Source organism: Peromyscus eremicus, chromosome 4 (assembly GCF_949786415.1).
Source record: "Peromyscus eremicus chromosome 4, PerEre_H2_v1, whole genome shotgun sequence".
Lineage (NCBI taxonomy): Eukaryota > Metazoa > Chordata > Mammalia > Rodentia > Cricetidae > Peromyscus > Peromyscus eremicus.
In genome coordinates, this window is record NC_081419.1 from 57,328,964 (window position 1) to 57,349,349 (window position 20,386).

The 20,386-nt window shown below is 38.0% G+C and overlaps 1 long non-coding RNA gene across 1 annotated transcript in view; it reads left to right on the forward strand.

The window, feature by feature from the left end:
- Positions 1–19,578, forward strand: part of LOC131908142 (uncharacterized) — a 32,207-nt gene extending 12,629 nt beyond the window's left edge. The window contains exons 2-4 of the long non-coding RNA XR_009378559.1: positions 18,506–18,574; positions 18,917–19,012; positions 19,429–19,578. This is a non-coding gene — a long non-coding RNA (uncharacterized LOC131908142). The remainder of the gene's footprint in view (positions 1–18,505; positions 18,575–18,916; positions 19,013–19,428) is intronic.
- Positions 19,579–20,386: the final 808 nt, after the last annotated feature.

The window sequence follows — 20,386 nt, forward strand, 5'->3', positions numbered from 1 at the left end:
ACTGAAGTGTATTGCAGGTAGTATAATTAAACTTAAAAATGTATAAAAATAACTTGAATGGTGGCTGGCAAAGTTTTTGTTCCAAGGTAATATTATATCCTGCCACATGTGATCGAGCTGGCTGAGGTTAACTACTCATATAGTGTGGAGCCCCAAATTACTCAGGGTCAGAGAATCTGAGCTTGCTTTACCCAGCAGGGCTGCATAAGGGGATGATTTGACCACGGGCATGGTTACCAGGTTTTTGGAAGGGTCTATACTTGGCTGTATCTAGCAAGGGGGAAGTCTTTTGCCTCGCCCCTTGGCATTGTTATAAAAAAAGCCCTTTTGAATAAAGTTCTGGGCCATTGGGTATTGACCCAGGTTCTCCCGAAGCTATCCTGTGTTTCTGTCTTTCTTCTTGTCAACGTCAACTAGGTCTCTTTTTCTACCTGATATTTTCTTATTCTTCTCTCCTCAAGAGTCCCCCACAATATAGTTTGCAAAGAAACACTCTTAACAGTCATGTGGCTCTTCTCAGAGACAACAAATCTGAAATAGAAGTTTCCCTGTAAACACCTTGGTCATGTTCATGGAGGAGAAAACCCATCACAATAGTGACTGCAAAAAAGCAGAAGTTCTGGAGTTGAGCAGTGCAGGAAGGAAGGACAGCAACATTGTCATCGGCCCTCCACACATGCTTCTCGTCCTTTGGCTTGTGTTCCATCTGCAAGTTTACATCATAGCTCCAGATGGCAACCAGAGCTTTGTTGGTCACATCTGCAGCCCAAACTCCAGGAAGAAAAATCAAAAAAGTTAAATACCCCTGACTTCAAGTAGGCTAGGCAGAAACCTACTTCATTTCACAGGCCAGAACTTAGTTACTCTGTCATACCTGACTGCAAAGGACAATGGAAAAAATGCAGTCTCCTGGTTCCTGGCTTGTTTATTCTCCATAGGATTTTGTTTCTGAGGAAGACATAGAAAAGGAAAAGGCTTCAGCAGCTTCTAGTCCTTCCTCACACCCAAAGGGAGGGTAAGGAGTTACAGCCGAGCACAGATAAATAACCTTGAACTTCTCAAGTACTGATCCTGGTTCCACATGTGAGCCTTTCACTTCCACTATGTGCCAACCACTTTCACTGATTTAATTATTTCAGAATAAAACAATTACAGAGAATTTTTCATAATGTAAAGAGAAGCAGGAAATTGTGTGCTTTATAAATCAACAGCCCCTTTGTGCCCACAAGCTATCCCATAATGGGGTTTTTCTCCAGACTTCTCAGAGCATTTAGCCTGGCAAAGTTGACCCTTGTTGACCCATGACAAGTTATAAATTGGCTCATTCATCTTAAAGAGAAAAAGTGTTATCCATTCTCTTACAGTAAACTCTCCATGCATTTTATTTTAAATGAAGTAAATTTTCAAAAGGATGTTTTCGTGCATGTAATTCAGTTGCCAACTATTCAAAGTATCCACAGACTTAACAATACATATTTATTGAATGCTGTAAAACAACCTTCTATGATATTTGTTTTCCTAAATATTTAAAAGTACTAAAATTTAAGCTTAATTTTTCATAAGTAAATAAACCTAAGCAGATACTCTTTTGTTTTATTTAAATATATTTCTGAAAAGAGGAAATACGTTGTAGAATTTTCCTAAAAGATGTTTGAGATCCAGAATAACAATACACACATGTAAATCATCCATAATCACTTTGAAGTCTTTATTATGATAGTTAGCCTGGGTAAATCTCTACAAATTATCTGGTGGGAATAATTGATTAATTTTGTTCAGATTTGTCCAGCAAGTATTTAAAGATCATATATTAATAAATGAGATGTGTTGTGAAAGGGAAGCAGAAGACCAAGGACAGCAGAGTATCCAGTTACGTCATCTTAAAATGCTGTGAAATCCTACATTTACTTCCTGTCAAGTTAGAAATAAAATGGTAAGTGTGAATGAAATGCCAAATAAAGCAAACTCTATAGGCTACTGACTAAGAAGCCATGGAGGACTCCTTATGACTACAGGTGGTGAGAGATCCCAAAATGGAGAAGAAGTGAATCACCACCATGCAACTGAAGTCATGTTACTAGGGAAATTCAAACACAGAACAAGACAGTGAAGAGAAGCCCTAAGAAGGAAGAGATAGAAGAATCCAGGAATTCGGAAGTCCAAGAACTCCACTGGACATAAGGTCCCTTTGCTCCCAGAGGCATCACTGCCCTCCCCACACCCTCTCACGAAGAGCTGTTCTCAGAAAACCTCTTCTATGTCCCTCTTTCTGTCACTGAGACTCAGTCTGTACTTTCTTCTCAAAGGACAAGTATTTAATTCTTCAGATTCCCTTTCAACCTGCCCTAGATTATATAGCCTAGATATCCTATAGCACTATACATTGTGGTTTAAAGAATTCACATATTCTAGAAAAATCTCACTGTGTACTTGGAATTATCGAAAGTGTCAAAGTGAAGTCAAGAGCTATGCCACAAAATTCTTGGGGACAAGAACAAGTTCCAGATTCTTGTGTAATTATTCTTTAAAATATTGAAATATTCAACTAGAAATTCAATTGAAAATGCAAAGGTGGAGCCTGGTATTTTGGACAAATCTGTCTCAGGACCCTTCAGATGTTTCCTGGGCTAAAAGGAAATGTTTTCTAGTGTGAAAATCACATCCTTCATGCAACAAAGGCTGTTTTCAACAGCGAGAGCACTAGCACTGTTACACAGACTACGGAAGCCAGCTGTTCAAGTTCAACAGTGAAATAATTAGGCATTCTACACTGCTGCCATTTGATATGAGGTACTCAGACCAGGACTCCAAGGCAGGGAATCAAGGGTTGGTAATAGAAGACAGAAAGGGCCGGGGAACAGTGTGAATACAATGAATAACACCAAATGGAATTAGGATTCTGGACTAGCTTTGCTGAAGATTTATATCCACAAAAATCCTAAACCTAAATAAAGTAAGGCATGGAATGTTAGAAAGCTCTCGGCGAGGGGAACATGTGTGGGACTGCCAAACGGGTCACTGTTCCTAAAAATGACGTGTCCCAAGATGACAGCAAACTACTCTTCAGACAACTGGTATTTAGTTGTGCTCCTGTGCCAGCACTTCCTTCCCTCTTGGTTTGTTTGAGCAAGACTGGGGTGTCATCCACCTGAGTTGGTGATGGTGGCTATGTGAGATGTTTTTAGTTCATGAATATCATTTTCTTTCAGTGTATATTATTATAATATTTAGGGAAGGGAGAAGAGTGAGGCCAGGTTGAGCATTTCATTCAACTTTCAGTTAAGAAACACCAGAATTCTGAGTCTATAGAGAACTCTTTTTACTTCAGTTCACAAGACTAATTTATTATTTGTACAGCTTAGCTAAATTCCTTCAAGATAAGGAGCTTTTTTTTTCTCCTTCACAATCAACAAGCATTTTTTAGATTTTGTTTGTCTGATTCAACTTGTTGGATTCATCACCGACAGTCAGAAATAGTTTGATGTAGGGCTCCATTATTTCTCAAAAACCAATTTCTAGAAAACATAACTTTTGCTGACCATGGGGCCCTGCAGTCCTTTCTCTCTGCTCTTATCCTAGCCATTGTACATTTGCTGTCTTCCTTAAAGCCGTCAAGGTTCACACAAAGCTGAATCATATCGGTTTGATGATCGCGGTCTGTCACCAAATTGGGACAGTTCTGCTTTAAGTCTGCTGCTTTTTGTCTTATTGTCTCCATTGCTGAAAGACCTTCCTCACTGGCTTTGCTGTCAGGATCCTTTCCTCATGCCCTATCTCTCCCCTCACAAATAACTGTCCTAAACAACAGCAACCAATCTCTCTGCTTAAAGTCTTCCACTTGTCCTCTTACAAGCAGGAGACATTTTACCTTCAATTCCCAGCCTGACTCCAGGGCCACTTCTTATCATAGCTCTGCTTATCTCTCCAACCTCACCTTTTCCTGTTCCCTCTGCTTCTAGCCACTGACCAACCAAATATCACCAAGTAGCCTGTTAATATTCTGTGTGAAACCCTACACACAGGCAATGATTTACTGCAGAAAAAGAAGTCCCTCATAATGAAGCTCTAGTAGCAATACCAAAATAGGAATGTGCCCTGCTGCTACTCATCTATTCCCCCACCCGTCATCTACTTTAGTGAATAATTTTTTAGTATCCACTCATATTCACCACTGTGCTTGCTAAATTAGCTATAACAACTGTGGGGAAATCCAGTAATTATTCTAGGTATAGTTGGGAACTCAGCTGATTCCACTAGCAATATTTCCAGGAAAAATGAGCAATAGATTATGCATATGTGTCTGTTGTACATAAACATATACAATAGCAGTGAGACTCAAAATATTTTAACCAGGGGGGCACAGGAACTGATTAACCAAATTGATTGATTTATTTTATCCTGAATTCCTTATCACAGAAAGAGAAGTGCAAGAGGAGAAGGGAAGGATGGAGGAGGGGAAGAGGGGAGCAGGAGGTGAGGAGAGGCACTGAAGTGGCATGCCAGAGGTAAGGAAAGGCATAAGAAACTGATCTAAAGACTGAGAATGCAGCTTTGAAGTGAGATTTTAAGCCTCTCCATATCTACCAAACTCAGAGGGGTCTGCAACTCAGAACTGAGCCAGAGATGAAAACATCTTACTTTTTTTATTGTTTGGGGAACCACATGACCTTTTCTGAAGGCTATCAATGCCCATCAACCCAAAAGTGACATTTCTTCAAAAAACAGTGGTTTTATGAGAAAGCAGGGCAGTGGTCAACCAAGAAAGAGGACAAGCCCAGTCCTGGTGGGCTGATACAGATCAATTTTGTTTTTACAGAGGAAACCTTTTCTAACTACCCTCCCCCCCAAAAAAAGACAGAATAAGAAAAGACATTAATTGCAAAAGTTTCCCGGATGTCCGCTGCAGTTGACCAGAACTTCTAGATTATTGCTTGTCAGACTATTAATGGGTTTGGCTAACCATGACAGTCATTACTTTTCCCCTCCTGTGAGCCACTTCTATGTAATTTATGCATAGGTTTTGCCAAGGTTTGACAACTTTCAGGATATTAACATAAAATTAGACTGCAGAGTTGAACAATGGGTGGCTTTAAAATTAGCTGTGGTGAAAACCAATCAAACCAAACTGGCTTCTCCTTTGCATTGTCCCTAAGTTTATTAGCAGTCTTCCTTTTCAACATTTAAGAGCCAGTGTCAGCCTTTCTGCTCAGATTCCAGGAAGGGCTGAGAGAGGCAGGGTGACCTTGGAGAGGGTCTCTGTGACCAAGTCAAGATCTGTATGCTCCTCCCATAGACTGTGTTCACAGAGGCTTGAATGCACCAGTGAAGCCCCCATTTTTGAAATTAGCCAACACACACACACACACACACACACACACACACACACACACACACACACTTTGGAGCCCATCTGAGAGAATTTTGCCTCTGCCATGTCTAGGTTCCACACAGCTTGCTTGGTGAATGCCTTTACAGAATGCGATGTGCGTGTTAATAAGCCAGGACATCTGGTAACCAGCTTTTTTCTGATTCATTAACTGAGTGCTTCTGTGGCCAGCAGGGAGGAGAGGAGAAACTGGAAGGTTTTGCTTTTAGCAAATGGGTGTTTGATGGATGTCTGGGTTCTTTGGTGTTGCCTGCACTTTTAAACTTGACTCCAAGGTTAGCATTTAAAATCTCAGCAACCTTTGCAAAGCTGTACCTTGTCCCATATGGAAAACGAAGGGTGTTTGCATCATTCCTGCAGCGTGAGGGAGTAGGAAAGAGAAAAGGTGGGTCAGAAGGGAAATTGCCTTGATCCCATTTAAAAGCAGAGGAAGAAGATAACAAAGGGCTGGCTCTTGTACAGATAGGGCCAAGGCAGAGCAGAGGTGGTCTCCCCATTTCCCTACCTTTTAGGCAGTCTTTTCACCTGAACACATTGCTTGAGTTAACTTCTTTTCTTATCCTGCTGTTGTCTTTTAGGTTAAGAAAGCAGTGTGCTTGACTTCTTTTTCTTTTTTTCTCTTATTCAAATGCCTGTAGGACACTTTGAGCTAAGCAAATTTCAGCAGGCTGCCTAAATCCTCCTGCCTCCTCTAATAAGTGATTAGGGATCCACCGGAGCATCCTAGGAGATACTTAGTGATAGTTATTTTAAACTTTTGAAGAATGGACAGTTTCAATCGAGGTTGTGAACCACTCTAGGGATTACAATTAGATGACTAGACTATAAAGAAAGTACGAGTGGGAAACTATAGGTAGCACGATTATGAAAAACCTCCCAATGATCAAGGTGGCCAAATCACATTTGAAAAGAAATGCCATTTTCCCATTAACATTTACAAAACAAAGTCCCCTGTTGGAAGTAAATCAGGTCCAAATGCTTGAGAGAATGATGGAATAAAAGCGGTCTGCCTTGATGGTACACATCGAGGGATGAAATGGACAATGAAGTTTCCATATGTTGTTTTTATGCAGTAATTAGAAACTGTCACACACCGTTTCATTTTTTCATTTCCTTGGGCTTATTTGAGTGTTGGAGCTTCCCTTGGAGGCGAAAGGAGAGCATCAAACTGGCACCCAGTAGAAAGGTGGAGCGGTGGCTGATGGGAGTCCTCCCCACCCCTAGGCACTAAGGACCGGTGCCAGAGGCAGGAATGTCAAGGCACATTGTGCATTGAAGCAGTGAGAAAAGCAGCGAACAGCAGCTGCCCTGGCAGAGGATCACCTGGCGCAGCATCCTGCCTGGGTGGGAAGGCTGACCCAGCCCCAGAATCCCCCTGTACGTCATTATGAGGCACTTTGGCAGCACCAGCCTGGGCTCTCTTTGAGATCGCTTTCCTTCCATCCTCAACATCTACCTTTGATATTAGTTTAATCAGACTCGAACCGGGGCTCCTGTGGGGCGCAGGGGTTCCTATGAGGATTAGAAGATCTGAAAACAGCTTTCTACTGTTAAAATATTACTAACAGATCCCAGGAAGCCGGAAGCAGAAAGAACTTCTTTTGTTTAAATAGTATTTTCTTTCTGGACAGCTGTTCCATGGAACAATAAATGGCCTACAACCATTCAAAGAACTGAATTGCAAGACCTGACTTGACTTGCAAAGTAGTAAAGAAGTTCCAGAAATTACAACGTGGACAGAAAGAAATGCCTTTAGAATTTTAAAATGCAATCTAATAAAATCCCTCAACACCTTCAATTAAAAATACAAATAAGAAAAAAGACAAAACAAGAAAAAAACATTATTATAGGCAAACACAATTGTTATATTAACTTTCATATTTAAATTAATGTTAAACATTGTTAACTCAATTTTATTATTTGTCCTTGGGCTTTTTATATGTAATTTTCTCACAAAAATAATTAACAATGAACTTAGTGTCCTATAATTTTTCCAACATAAAAGGCACTGATGCCATTTTTTTCAAGATAGTCTACACTATTATTTTAATTACTGTGTGGTATTCTAGAATTTACACTTTTGGTATTTTTTAGGCATAATTTTTGTTAGACATTTTGATTGTTTGAAATATTTTCCCATTATAATCAATGATATGATCAGCATGGACTATCTATATTTGATGCATTATTATATCCCTGGGAAATATTTTCAGAAGCCAGAGTGCCTAGTGGAAGGCTGTGCCCATTTTCAGGCTTTTGATACATATTGCCAATTGCCTTCCAGAAAACTTGTATTAATTTAGGATCCCACCAGCAGAGTGTGCAGCCCTAGTTCCCTCCATCCCTTGCCAACACTCAATATTCTGTTTCTTTTTAATCTTTGCTAATCTGAGTCGTGAAAAATGGTGTCTCTTTGTTGTTTTAATTAATTCACTGTTGAAACCAGCATTTCTGAAGACAGAACAGCATTTATTTGTTTGATCAATGCTGTAAGCCAGTCGTTAAAATCTAGAATTCACTATTACTTTAGATTTTCAGTTTTTGTCATTTCGCAGTAAGGAAAGGGGATCTTGTTTAGAACACAAGCGATTTGATGCTTCTAGGAAAATACAGATGTATGTAAATGAAGCATGGGGGCCATTTCATCCCTTGTATCTGGAAAAATACAAAGGAGAGTGAGATTTTAAAACCCTGCACTGGCCGTTGCAGAGGGAGTGTGGAAGTAGCCTGCGGGAAGTCTGTGTTATTGGTCAGCCAGTGGAAGGCATCCATTGGCGACCACAGGACTGCTGGGGTGACTGTGTTGGTATCTGTAACATGTTGATGTGTAAAGTGAAAAAAAAAATGAATGCTATTCCTCAGGAGAGTCCTGCATATGTCAAGTATATTGTCTCATTAAGCCAATCCATTTATCAACCCGCTGAATGCCAATTAAATTGCACAGGGTGGTGTAGGTATATGGTGGGCTGTTGGTGCCAAACTTTATTACAGCTGAGCTTTTCTGGCATAGTGCGTTCCACCCAGTGAAATGGCAGGCACACCGAAGCCAAATTAAATGTTCTTGAAATAATGCCTTTAAAGAGGATGAAACGCCACAGCCTGGCAGAAAAGAATGTAAAGTGTAATGTCAATTCTTAGTGTACTTTTAGTTCCAATGAAGATGTCAAGGCTCTGATCCAGCCAGTGCCAAATGTCTTCACAGCGTGCAAATTAGATCAGTGTAATTTCATCAGGAGAATGATCAGCCTGTGCTGTAGTCATGGCTGAATTCGCTGCTTCTGCCCAGGGCTGGGCTGTGGACCTGGGGTCCAGCTGAGCTCACACTGATATCCTCAGAAAGAGAGAGGGTGGAATTTAATACACTCTTCTTTCCACCTCATTTCTTAGGGCTGTTCCTAAGAGCACATCTAGCATAGCTGATATAAATTTGGTTGGGAATTTTTAAGAATTGGTTTAATAATAATTACATCCCAAGTAAGTGCAATAACTAATCCAGCTGCTCAAGGACATTTCAGAAGTTTTGTATGTATACCTAAACATGAAATTTATATGAACACAGGTAGACATCAGCATTAAATGCTTAAATGATTAAAATACCAGGTATGTTTTGTGAAATATATACATGTAATCTAATATATTGACAAAGTAACAAATATTCTAAAGAGTCAATAAAAAGCAATAAATTGCAAATACACAGTAAACAATACCGAAAATCTATAACTATAAAACAAGCCCAATAAGGGTACAGTGACTAATTTTCAATGCTAATTATAGGGGAAGAGTGACTTTATAATGGTCCTGGGAAGGAAAACCGAAGTGATGTACCTTAAAGCTAAGGATACATGGAGTTTGCCAGTCTTACAATGAGAGGCCGTTTTCATTATTAAATTATTGCCCACATTGAAATTGATTCTCTATGCAGTACTGTGGAAAATATTCCTAAGATAGCATTTAGCTGAAAAATAGATTTCCCACAAATTATTTCCTTTCATAACCCCTCTTTGAATGTATCGCTAGGTCTTCAGTAAACATGAAGCAGAGTTCCTGAGATTGGAGTGACAATCTTGAGAATCACTAGAGGATTCTCAGTGTCTCCCTGTTTGCAGAAGTTGGGCTTTGTCACCAAATTTCCAAGCTATTATCATGTCATAATGAAGCCCTTTGTTTTAGTTCAATTTGCAGAACATTTCAAAACATCTTACTATCTGACACTTATAGATGATTCAAAATGCTAAGAAATGTAGAGGATAATAAAAATTATCCCAATCTACTATCTAGACAAAGAAATTGCTGTCATAACTTTTGTAGTGTTGACAGTTATCTATTTTTTTTCTCCATTTAGGGCCCTATTGATTATAACATCTCTCCTTTAAATATCTTAAGTATTTTATGTTTCACTAAATATTTAAAATTTATTTCAATACTAAAGAAAAATGTGGCACCCTCCATTGTTTGCACTTTAGGTCAACATTTAAACATTTAATTCTTATAAACCAACCTGATTTGATAGGTGATTTATTTAAATAAAAATATTCCTAAGGGGCATCATTGAAATTTAAGAGACAGGGTCAAGGTATGGTTACAACTGTGATCATTTTCAGGACCTGCTCTAAATCTATAACTTACAGAAAAACAATACATTTATAAAATCAGATGCAAGGATCAGTCTGTTTTCATATTCCAAAGGCCCTGTTAGGAATTCCACATTTCAAGTCTTAATTTCCTAGAAATGGGGTAAATTTTACAGTTCAAAGCTTTTTAAAAGTGTAAAATTGAGGCTAGGGAGGCAGTGCCTTCACCTCTGTTCGTTACTGCGGAAAACATGCTCTCCTGCTCCGGGAAATCATTGGTTGGCTGCAGGTGTCTTGGGACATGCTTTTGTATCATGAAAAATGATCATCCTAAGACTTGAAACTCTTAGTGTCTTTTTTTTTTTTTTTGCCAATATAGATATCTAATAGCTCACCAATAATGTAGTGTTACTCTGAATTACTTGTCATTCTATCTTTTGCCAACCATTTGGAATCACTGCTGTGAACTTTTCCTTCATTTCCTATTTTAGGAATAGGAACACTACCCACAGCTAGTTGCTAGGCTTGCCAAGACCCCAGATGCCAAGCCTTGGAACCTTCCAGTAGCAACATCTGGCCTTTATGTGAGTTCCACAAGCAGTTGTGCACTGGGCTCAGAACTGCCACTGGGGTGTCACACAGCCAAAATTCTACTGATTTGGGACTGATGAGGGAACATTCCCCTCTCTGCTTAGCTTGACTATGTCACAAAAAAATTACAGCAATTGTGTGGAAAAATATTTTCTACAGTAAATAACTTAAGAATCTTAATATTTTAACTAATAGTATTGCTTTCCCACTTATTTATGGAATTTTTCAAAAGCTCAGAAAAATAACTTTTTTTTTTTTTTTGCATTTGTTCCAAATTGATAGGACACATCAGATTTACATTCAGGAATGACTAGGAGTTCTGAAGATTTTAGTGGGATGAGCACTAACACTTCTAAAACACTTCCTTTAAAGTAAACATTCTAGTTTATTTTTCACTAACATTTCCCATGGAAGTAGAGTGCTGTGATCCAATTTGGGATTTGGTTTCCTATATCATTAGACTGTTTCAAGATGTGTTTTAATGTCTCTTTCAAGCAGGAAATTAAAATTCATATTCAAGTAATAGCAATGATTTCCTTAAAGTTATCACTTTAGCATAGAAAGCAATCCCAAATGTTTCCTTTTTTGACTATGCAAGATAAAATGCACTTAAATTAACATATTTTCCAACAATTTTCTCTTTTTCAGGGGAGAAGATAAAGTGCATTTGTGAATATTTTGTGTAGTATAAAGAACAATGAAGCTAATACTATGTTAAACTACATAGAATTCTTCACACAATGGTTTTATTCTATTGTCTTCAGAAGTTGCTAGATTTTAGCTTCTTATTAATCTATTTATTATGACTTTATTATATAGTTCATTTTCATTGACAATGGAGTACTCAAAATTTCATATTCCCTTACAAATTAGTTTTTGCATAAATTTTAGAAGCAAAATGTATTTCTATTCATTTTTAAGTGTTATTTTTTTAGGAAATCATTATTTTTTATAATCTTTCAGTTAAAGTAATGAATGCAGAGTTAGTAGCTCTTTAAGGGGATGTATGTAAATGAGTCCTTAGTCCTGTAGTGAAATCAGAGGTACTTCCTGCTCAGCATCAGGTGAATATTTGCTCAGCTTTCAAAGGAAGAAAGACTCTCGTGCAAGTACAATCAGCAAAATGTGGCTGCCCTAAGCATCTAAATGCCTAGTAGAAAGGATCAGTGAGCACAAGAGAGTGTGGCCAGAGGGTCTTCCCGAAAGCCCCGTGCCATGGGCATCATAGTTTGAGAACTCAGTCTGTCTTCAGGGTCAGGGGAGACATTTATAAGGAATAGCTTCTTTAAGAGGGAGTAATTCCAGGCTGGCAAGATGGCTCAGTGGAGAAGAGCACTTGGTGCTCAAGCAGAGGATTGGAGTGTGATTCCTAGCCTCTAAATCAGGTGACTCACCAGGTAACTCCATCTTCAGGGCATCCAACACCTCTTCTGATCTACATTTCCACTTCTATAAGGAGAATAATTTCTTTTTAAATATGTGCCTTGAAAATATCCAAATTAGTTTAAATAATAAGGATTAATATGCTGTTTTATAAATATATCAACTTGTATAAAATTACAAATAATTACTATACGAATCAGACCATTAAAGGGGAAGCATTCTGATTTGTACTTGGCACCAGGCTCAGATTCAGCAATGAGGACAAACTATGGACACATATAACTTCATTCCTTTGTTTTCAAATTGTCCTTCTTTGGCATCTATTGGCTACTCTGGTGTCTGTGAACTTTTGACAGCTACAAACAACTTTTTATTGTACTGCTATAAGAAAACAAAACAAAACATCTTTGGGTAGGACATCAGAAGCCCAAACATTTGGGCAGGATTAAAACCTGCTTTTGCTTTGCCCTTATCATGCATCAGGGGAACTAAGGAGACCTTGAGTGAATACATGTTGTTGACATGGGTATGGAGCAAGGCCTTAGACGCCGGGAAATTGGCAAAGGTTTTCCCGTGGGTCAGGCTTGGAAAGGCAAAAGCCTTACTTTTGCCCAAGCACAGGAGTTTAAGAACGACTGATCGGTGTGTATAAAACTAGCAATTGCACCTTCCTCCTCCTGCTGTTTACAGCCTAAGACAGCTCACCCCACAGACACCTAGCTAACCCTGTGATGTGCATAACAAATGCACTGAGATTCAGGTTGCTTCAGGAGTTGGTGCCACGCCACCAGAGTACACAAATAATCCACCTGAGCCCAGTTTTTCTTTATATGTGTGTCATTTCTTTAGCGTCTGGCCTTTCCTCACCTCCTCATGGCCCCCAGTTAAGTCAAATGGCCCCCAGGCTCTACCTTTTAAGATAATATTTTCCTCCTAGTTAAGAGTAGCGGCACAGCGGGGCAGTTTCCACAGAGTGTGTCAGACTGTAGCAATAAACTACGGCACAGGAATGGGCACAAGACGGTTGGGCAACTGTATGGGCAATTCTAAAAAAAAATGTAAGTAATGAACTCCTCCATATCATATTCAAAACTAATTTAAATCGTTTATCTAAATATAAAAATGAAAATTGTAAGAGCCTTAGAGTCAAACACAAGTGTATATCTCCATGATCTTGGATTAAGCAATATTTTCACATATGTGACAGCAAAAATACATAATGGAAGAACAAACAGATAAGTTAGATTTCAACAATATTGAAAATATTCATACGTCAAAGGAAATATCAGGGAAATAAAGAGACAAAACAAAATGTGAGAAAAAATTTCAAATTATCTGATATGAGTCTAATGTCTAGAATGTAAAGTGGTTTTTAAACTTATATAGTAAAAGGGAAGAATGCTGTGGGATGTTCTGTATGTCAAGTGTGTTACTGATTGGTCAATAAATAAAACACTGATTGGCCATTGGCTAGGCAGGAAGTGTAGGCGGGACAAAGAGGAGAATAAAGCTGGGAAGTGGAAGGCTGAGTCAGAGACACTGCCAGCCGCCAGGATGACAAACAGCATGTGAAGATGCCAGTAAGCCACGAGCCATGTGGGAAGGTATAGATTTATAGAAATGGATTAATTTAAGCTGTAAGAACAGTTAGCAAGAAGCCTGCCACGGCCATACAGTTTGTAACCAATATAAGTCTCTGCGTTTACTTGGTTGGGTCTGAGGGCTTTGGGACTGGCAGGTGAGAGAGATTTGTCCTGACTGTGGACCAGGCAGGAAAACTCAAGCTACAGAAGAAGGCAATTTCTCTAAGGAAGATATACACACACATTGCTAACAAGCACATTAGAAGTCAACGCATTTGGCTTTCAGAGAAACACAAGTCAGTACTACGCTTATCGGGGAAGAATGAAGTTCTGTGTGACTTGCATTCTAGATATGAGCAAAGCCATGTACAAGAAATCTCAAGGCTAAGAGAATGGCATGACCTCCACCACATCTGAGACTGGAATGTTTGCTGAAGCAGGATGTTTGTGTAGCAGCTGACCTTTAGCAAGAGACCAGCAGTGTACAAGGCTCTGACCACAGTTTCCTTGCTCAAGGAGACTGCATGATCATGTAGCCCCCTATTTAAATCCCCTACTAAGATTATCTAGCCAACCCTTTGTTTTCCATGTGTGTAAGAAGCACCCTGAGTGTAATAAATAATACAGCACTCTGGTGTGTCTCCATCCTAGCACACAGTATACCTGATTCCAGCTTTATGTTACTAATGTCTGTCTTTCTTAATATCTGTTACTTTCAATCAGGTTTCCAGTGCCCAGATGAACAGTTCATGGCATATGCCATACCATTTCATAGCATGATAGTTGAAAAAAAAAAGTTGGAAACTGGTAGGTGATACCAAGGTTGTGAAGGTATTAAAACCCTCATAGGTAGCTAGTGAGAATGTAAATGATGCAGCCATTGTGGAAAACAGTTTGGCTATTACGTTAAGCATAGAATTACTGTTTGACCAAGCAGTCTATTCCAACAAAATTGAAAATACTTGTCAATTAGCAGGAAGAATCCAAGTGTCTACCACCTGATGAACACGTATACAAAACGTGATCTCCCATTATAGAATATGACAAAAGTGAATGAAGTGCTGATTCATGTAAAATTTGAACACTGAAAGAGAAACCAAACATAAAAATATGTATACTATACTATTCCATTCATATGAAATATTTATTATATTCATAAAGTCTATGAGTGTGGAAAATTAATTGTTAGTTGTCAAAGCCTAGAAGAGAAATGGGGAATTGCTGGTAATAGGCTTATGGTTTCTTTTGGGGTTGATGAAAATACTCTAGAAATAGATACAATGGGTGCATAGTCTTGTAGAAAAAATTGATAACTAAATGTTATACTTTATCAGGGAGAATTTTATTAGATGTGAATTATATGCTAATAAATACTTTTACAAACTCTTCACACACCTCCTATCCTAACACTCATCATCATGGATAATGATAAGGAATGATGTCCCATTTTGTTTCCAACTTTGTTTCACCCATATCACTCTTTTAGACAGCCTATGGGCAGAGGCTAACCCCATCACACACTCTTTCCTCAGCATGCCGACATTTTATACAATCAAAATCATGTGATTAGTTCTACAGGTCAGCTAGGAGAAAATATGTTTAAAAAAGGCAAAATAAATTGTTGTGTGTAGAAAGAACTAAGACTCATCCTGCAAGCCAGGCTGATGGTGTCACTCCTGCCTTGAGAACCTCCATGTATTCAGTGTACCTTGAGAAGCATCCACATCCTTACCATGGCCCTGAAGACTTCTACAAGCCTAGCGTAGCTCCCAGAATCATAGATGCACTATAGATTCTAGGTATATTGAATCTCCCACTATTGCATGAGAAAGTTAGGATCCTTCATTATCCAGAACCTTTAACTTGCCTTTCTCTCAAAAGTAGGATGCCTTTACTGTGTTTGCCTCTGAGTGATTTTTCACAAAATGTGAATTAAAAGCTTAGTGGTTATTAGGTAATGGAAACAATGAATTGTTGGTCTACTTTGTATGATGAACTGTTGTTGGTTGTTTTTGCTCTTTACTCTTTGAAAGGCCTGCCACCAAGCTCCCAAATAAACAAACAAAGGAAGGCTTCTTATTATAAATAGTCAGCCTTAGCTTGGCTTGATTCTAGCCAGCTTTCCTTAACTTAAATTATCCTGTCTACCTTTTGCCTTTGGGCTTTTACCTTTTCTTACTTCTGTGTATCTTACTTCATGGCTGGCTGGGTGACTGGGCTGACCCCTAGCATCCTCCTCTCCTTGTTCTCCTGCTCTTTCTTCTTTCTTGCTTCCAGATGTCTCTTTCTATTTATTCTCTGCCTGCCAGCCCCGCCTATCCTTTCTCCTTCCTTGCTATTGGCTAGTCAGTTCTTTATTAAACCAATCAGGTGTTTTAAACAGGCACATAAACACTGCTTTGCAGAGTTAAACAAATGCAACACAAACAAATGCAACACATCTTTGCATCATTAAAAAAATGTTCCACAGCATAAACAATGTAACACATCTTAAAATAATATTCTACAACAATGAACATAATCTTTTTACACACTGTCAGGCATATGTTGCCATCACTCCATATATTTATGAGCATTATAAACAATTTTCCAAACCTTGGCTTTAAAGCAAAAATAACACGAGAATTGTTGGCAGGGCCATTCAAGGATTTGTCATTATTAGCTCTCATGATGATTAGTTACAGATTAAGGACCAGATTCTGGTGTTTCACATTTTGTAGATTTTTTTTTTTTTTTTTTTATTTTTAAGGGTGGAAGTGAATTCTTCCTGGAAGAAAAAAGTACAAAACTGTTGTGGTTTTATTGACATAAAGTTCTTTTTTTCTTTTGGATCTAACCCAGATATATTACTTTGTCTTTATTTTGTCAATTCTTATAAATAATAATTAGTCATTTTTATGCTATTTTTAATCACTTTGGTCCCCTCATTCGTAAGTTCAACAATCCTTGACATGTTCTTAATTCTGTATACATATAAAACTTGGTATTCCATTTTACATGTAACTATTTTACATTAGACACTCAACTGATTTGTTCAGTTTTCAAAATTTTCCCAAAGGTTTTGTCATAATCAACACCAAAGTACTTTTCAGAAAAATAATATATATTTCAAAAAGGAGAGGAAACCTACTTTGTCCTGGCCCAGTGCACTAAGGATGGCCTACAAACAGGGATGCACTTGGCTCATGCCCTTTTCTGGCATCTTTTTTTCCAGAGAAGTTTAAATAGTATCCTGTCTTTTCCTGTAGGCATATCCTGGATGAGACATTATTGATGGAGTGGAGAAATAAGCTGGACATGGTGGTGCAGGCCTTTTAATCTGAGCACTGAGTGGGCAGAGACAAGTGGATTTCTATGAATTCAAGGCTGGTCTGATCTACAAAGTGAGGGCTAAGCCAGCCAGGGATATGTAGGGAGATCCTGTTTCAAACAAACTAAAGAAAAAAAAAGAAGAGAAGTGAGGAGGAGGAGGAGGGTGGAAGGAGAGAAGGGGGAGGAGGAGGAATACGGGACTTTAGTGTAAATAATTCAAGAGCAAGTCAGAGTAATCGAATCTGTGCAAAAATATTTACTCATTTACACCAATTGAATATTTAATGATGGCCCTTGGATTTTAAGGTTACTGTTTTCTTAATATGGACATATAAAATAGAAAACTGTCTACCTCTACTTTCAGAAGTGAACATTATCCATTTTGGAATACACTGAAATTGCACTGTGGCTTCATGCCCAACAAATGTTAGCAAAAAATCGTTTAGTGTAATTCACTCACCAATAGTGCAAACTATGAAATGATAGCAAAAAAAATCTACATTTTGAATTTTTAGTATATTAATTTATAGTAGTTACTCGGGAAGCAGTGTTTTTAATGGATTAATATGCAGTTAAAAAAAAGGGGGGGAGAAAAGCTTTGAGTATTGTGTTTAAACACTGAAAGAACACTAACATAATGCATGTGTGTTCAAGAAAAGCAAAAGAAATGGAGCCAAGTGTTGGATGACACACACCCAGGATGACACACACCCAGGATGACACACACCCAGGAGGCTTCAGAGCAGCTCTACAGAAAAGTCGACTTATATCCAAGATATTCTCATCTTTGATTCATTGTCTTTAGTATGATAATTACTACAGAATTATTCTTAATCTCGTGATTATTTTTTAATACTTTTAATAATGTTCCTGGAATTTTGACGTTTTATTTTATGTCATATTTCTCTAGAACTTTAATAATACTCTATCTTTTCGGTATTCCTTTGGGTTTTTTTAGACTTCCTAATTTAAAAATATTTAGTGCAAACAAGAGAACCTTAAACAAATACATTTAAAATGGATATTTGAAATGCTTCCTGCAAAAACAACTGCTACTTTCATAAAAATGTAGATGAGACATAGAAGAACAATCCTGATATTTTGCACTGTTTTGATAGTTTCCCAGAAAACTTTATTTCCGGTTGTAATTCATATAAGAATCAAGTGGGGCTGTGCCTATGACATATTTCAGTAAGCTTAATTACTGCCGTTGGAGCTTCTCACATTTCCCTAATGAATCACTGGCCTATTATGAAGAAATGACTCTCTCAAAGGACAATCATTTATTACACCTGAGCCCTTTTGATTCCAACTGTACCACATGCTGCCTAATAATTTGCAATGATTTAGGAAGATTGCCATAACCACTCAATTACTTAAGCGGCTTTGGATGCAATCTATATAGCACAAGGCACATCCTTGGCCTATTTTTACAACTGTCTTGTTAATTAAAAAGAACCTAGAAACAGTTGTGTTCTAAGCATCCCACCTATGCTGAGGACTAAAAGTAGTCACTTATTTCTGTGGCCATCCAGCAGTTGTGCCATGGAATACAGCTGGGGAAAGAAAGACATAGACTGGGGTTCAGGAAATGGGATCTCAAATCTGACTGTCTTGCTTTTCAGCTTCGGAGCTTTGGGTAATAGTATTCTCTGAGCTCAGTTTCCTTCTCTTTATAGGACATGAGCCACCACTACGGATTTCTCAGCCATTTTCTTAATTAACATCGTATCTCCACATAACCTATGGTAAGGTTAAAAATATTTTTGCAATAATGTTGCTAGAATATTTATAAAACATCTCAGTGATTAATAAACATAATAAAATATCAAATAATAAATAAATTAAAATAATAAAACAACACTGTGTGATGGATTAAATAAAATATCCCTCATACTCTTGGGTATCTGAATATTTGGTCCCCAGTTATGATATTTTTTGGGTAGGTTTAGGTGGTTTGGCCTTACTGGAAGAAGTATGAACTGGGGGTGGGATTTAAGGTTTCAAAATTCATGTATCATTTCGAGTACACTCTACTTTCTGTTTGATGTTCAAGATATGAGCCCTTAGCTCTTAATTTTCATCTCCAGTCACCACGCCTGCCTGCTTCCACACTTCCCTACCATGATCGTGATGGACTCGTATCCTTCTGGAACCATATACCTCAAATAAGACCTTAATTCTAAGTATGTTGCCTTAGTTTTGATATTTTGTCACAGCAATAGAAAAGCAACCAAAACAGAAATTGGTATCAGGGAGGAAGTATTTCTGTGACAGACCTGACCATGCTAAGATTTAAACTCTGGAATATGGGTGAGCATTGTAACCAGAGTTTAATGAGCCCCCCCGGAGGAGGAGTTTGGGAGACAGTAGTGCTGAGAGCTGTGTGGACAATGGAGCCTACCTCACAAGGATTCAGAGAGGACTAATATTAACAATTGGGATAGAAACCTTTCTTGTGATATTTTGGCAAAAAATGTGGGTACTTTCTGCCCTTGCCCTAAGAAATTTCCTGAGGGTAAATTAAAAAGTAATAGACTAATTTATTTGTCAGAGAACATTTCAAGACAGCCTAATATTGACTCTGTTTTATGGTTTTTAGTAATCACTTTTATCGAGATCTACAAAGAAAAAAGAGCAAGATGGGTAAAAGGAAATACAAATGGTATAGTTTGGAGAGGAAAAGGATACTAGCAAGATTAATACTAAATCTTCTCTCTCTGCCTTTCATCTCAGGGTAGGAGCACTGAGGTTGCAGGTGTGTGCCACCACGTTTAAATTGTTTTAAATTTATATATATATATATGTTATATATAACACATGTTATATATGTCTATCTATGTATATATGTTATATATGACATATATATAACACATGTTATATATGTGTGTTATAAATATATATACACACATAAGTGTGTATGAATTCCTGAATATATGTACATACACATAAATACATATTTTTTACTAAACGTGTAAATACAACATGCTCAGTCTATATATTAATTTTACGCATATGGTTTATGATTTTGGGGCTGGTCACATGGTATTGGGTAACAATTGGCAGCTCTTCCCAGGGAAAGGTAATTTTTCCTGCTCTCAGCATTCCCTAGTTGCCTGTAGTTGTTTATCCAGGCTTGGAGACCTTTCCACATAAACATATCTGATGGTGTTGTGTGCCACCATACTTGACTTTTTACACTGGTTCTGGGGGATTAAATTCAGGATCCCATGTCTGCTTAACAAGTATTTTATAGATTGAGCCATCTCCCCAGCCCCAAACACTCTATTAACTGTCATGTTTTTCTTCACAGTTTCACTTGCAGCTTTTCTTTCTTTCCTTTGTCTCTTGCATCACTCATTTTGTTAAACTTGAATACTCTTTAAAATTAAAAAAAATAATAATACCTAAGTTTTATGGTAAGTGGAATTTATATTTTGAAACACAGAGAGTTGTAGTTATCTTCCCTGTGTAAAGTGTGACATGGAAATTAAACTGCTGAGTTTCTCTAGTCGTACATACTCCGCCTCAAATGTCTCACGTTTAGCAAGAGTTTTATT